Source organism: Miscanthus floridulus, chromosome 11, assembly GCF_019320115.1.
Source record: "Miscanthus floridulus cultivar M001 chromosome 11, ASM1932011v1, whole genome shotgun sequence".
NCBI lineage: Eukaryota > Viridiplantae > Streptophyta > Magnoliopsida > Poales > Poaceae > Miscanthus > Miscanthus floridulus.
The window spans coordinates 17,224,897-17,228,437 of NC_089590.1; positions in this window are offsets into that span (position 1 = coordinate 17,224,897).

Sequence of the window (3,541 nt, forward strand, 5' to 3'; positions counted from 1 at the left end):
AGTGGTGTCTGAGGCAGGAACATGGGAACAACTACTGTGGTTACTATGTTTGCAAGTTTATCAAGGTGCTCTCCCAAAGAACTCCTACAGAGAGACTCAAAGTACGTTAAAAATACACTATATATTCATTTAATTATTATTATTGATTGTGTTACTATGTCTTTATATATATATATGTACATATATTAATTTATTTTCCTTTAATTCAAACCTGTAGACTCGATGGTTGGAGGAAAAGGTCATACGGCAAGACCAAATCAAAGCAATTCAAGAGTCTATAGCCGGATTTTTTAATGAGCAGGTCATCGATTCCAAGGGCGAGTTCTACTTCGATCCAACACTGCCATTGAAGCCAAGCTAGAGGATGAGAAGAAACTTGTTATGTCACAACAACTATAATGCAATCTTTTGTAATATATGCACATGAAATAATATAATGTAAAATACACATATGCATGCATGCATGTAAATATATATATGATGCATGCATGCATATATATATATATATATATATATATATATATATATATATATATATATATATATATTTCTATGCTTGAATTGTGTGATTTAATACGTTCATTGTGCTTGAACCGAAACATACTATATGCGCGTATAAATGTATAATTAGCAGCGTACAATACGACTTCGAAAACCTATTTTGAAAAGAAAACAAAAAAATGAAAAGAAAAGAAAAAAGAAAAAAACCTTTAGTCCCGGTTCGTATTACCAACCGGGACTAAAGGTGCCGGCCATCGTGGCATGTCAGGAGGCACCTTTAGTCCCGGTTGGTGTTACCCACCGGGACTAAAGGTCCTCCTTTAGTCCCGGTTCCTGACCCGGGACTAAAGGACCCCCCTTTAGTCCCGGATGCTTGCTCCCGGGTGGGGAACCGGGACTAGAGGGGGTTCCCCACCGGAAGTAAAGCTCGGTTCTCTACCAGTGTGTGTAGGACATGCCACCGTGAAGCAGGGAAGCAAGCCGCCGCTGCCGCAGGTCGCTCGCCCGGGCCGCCCAAACCTGCATAGTGGGAGATGGTTTCTACATATGATTTCTTGCCGACGTAGTTGTTATGAAAATCGTGCATAGTTTTAACTATTGGTACCTGCCGACGTAGCTTTAAGTCTAGCCCCATGTATGTTTTAGCAATTATGCGTTTCTAATTAATATCCAATAAAAAAATATGATCATTAGAATCGTTTTTCTCTCCATAAGTGTCCTAGATTAATATATATGGTTTTGTTGCCTAATATATGCGGATGACGCCAATCCATGCAGGTCCTAGTCATACAGCAGGTTATATTATCCTTGCTTACTCCAAGAGTAACTTAGATTACTCTGTCATGTATGGTTTCGTTGTCAATATTGTAATTAAGTTTCAAGTTTACCTCTATTTATTTATATATAAAAGCAATTATATATGGAACATCATATTTAATAATTATAAACACGTGCGTGCCGCATTTGCATTGATTTCTTAAAAGTTCTTTGTTACACCTTCACTATAAATAGATATTTTTTAAAAGATACATGCGTGTCGCACTTGCATCTCCGCTAGTACTATAAAGGAGCGAAGGAATTGAAAATAGCCTCTCACCCTGATATTCCTACCTAATTCTTATCCCTTAGATGTACATTAAAATCAAATCCAACACATCTAAATGATCCACCGTGATCTCACAAGCGGACCCGGCTGGAAAACTTGTAAACGTTTACGCGTGCTTCTCTCTTGCCGATGACTTGGTTTGGATTTTTTTCTCACCCTCCTCCACCCCTACCCACCCGTTGTACCCACGCACTGATCCACTCTGCGGCAATCGCCCCCTAACCGCCCGTCGTACCCACGCCACGCACATGCCCATCATTTTGCGAAGGGTTCCCATAACGGGCGTCCACCTCCGATCCGTCACCGCTACTCTTTATAAAGGAGACTACGCGTACGTCCACGCCGCCATCATCTGATCACCTCAACAATTCATCTCCCCACTACAGCAGACGCGTGCTTTGCCGAGTGCAATTGCACTCGGCAAAGAAGGATTTGCACTCGGAAAAGCCTTTGCCGAGTGCTGTACTCGGCAAAGAGCTGTCGGCATATCCCTTCACGGCAAAGGCTTCTTTGCCGAGTGCTTTTTATCGGGCACTCGGCAAGCCGGAAAAGCACTCGGCAAAATGAAAATGCGAAAAAACCCAAAAATAATAGTAATTTTTTTCAAAAAAAAAATTTCAGGAGAGGCCGCCACCAGCCAGTGCCCGCCCATCTTCATCGAAGTCGGTGCATTTTTTGCGCTAAATTCGCGGTGGCTGGCGGGATTCGAACTCACGACCTCTCCCTCGTGTGTCTGCTGCTCTACCACTGCACTACACTGTCACTTGTGTCTAGATTCCGTTATCTATCCTCATATATTATACTAAATCGAGAGTAAATTGCTTGTTTGAGGCCCTAAACGAATTCAAATCAAAAAGTGGTCAACTACAAAGTTTCATAACTTTTCGAGATCTACAATTTTCATTTAGGAAGTTTTTCCATCCGAGATCGTTTGAAAAATTCAAATTTCAAATTTGAGAGATTCAAACGTAGTTTTGCATGATAAGATGATTTCAAATCAAAAAGTTGTCAACTACATAGTTTCATAACTTTTGGAGATCTACAATTTTCATTTAGGAAGTTTTTCCATCCGAGGTCTTTTGAAAAATTCAAATTTTCAAATTCAAACGTCGTTTTTGCATGACAAGACGATTTCAAATCAAAATGTTGCCAACTACAAAATTTCATAACTTCTTAAGATCTATAAAGTTTATTTTGGTCATTTGTTCATCCGACATAGTGGTAGTAACATTGTTCATAAATCTTATATATCTCTCCTCTACTTTCATGAAACTAATATGAGAGATATGAGAGATGTAGACTTTATGAACAACGTTATTGTCGCTTTGTCAAATGAAGAAATGACCAAAATAAACTTTGTAGATTTTGAAAAGTTATACAACTTTGTAGTTGAAAAGTTTTTCATTTGAATTCGTTTAGGGCCTCAAAAATTGCTTTGAAAAACTGATTTGCCGAGGGCAAAAAAAATGCACACGGCAAAATGCCTCTTTGCCGAGTGCCAAAACAAAGGCACTCGGCAAAATACATATTTGCCGAGTGTCAGAAAAAAGCACTCGGCAAAGACGCATTTTGCCGTGTGCCGAAAAATAGCACTCGGCAAAATACATATTTGCCGAGTGTCAGAAAAAAGGCACTCGGCAAAGACGCATTTTGCCGTGTGCCGAAAAATAGCACTCGGCAAAATACATATTTTCCGAGTGCCAGAAAAAAGGCACTTGACAAAGACGCATTTTGTCGAGTGTTTTTTTTTGCCGAGTGTATTTTATTTGGCACTCGGCAAAGACCGTATTTGCCGAGTGCCCGATAAAATACACTCGGCAAAGCCTCCGGCACTCGGCAAAGTGCCGGTTTCCGGTAGTGCCCATCGCCACGAACCGCCAGGTCGGCCGGAGAGCAGAACGATCGAGGCAAGCAAGCGCGCGGCCGCCGGCGAAG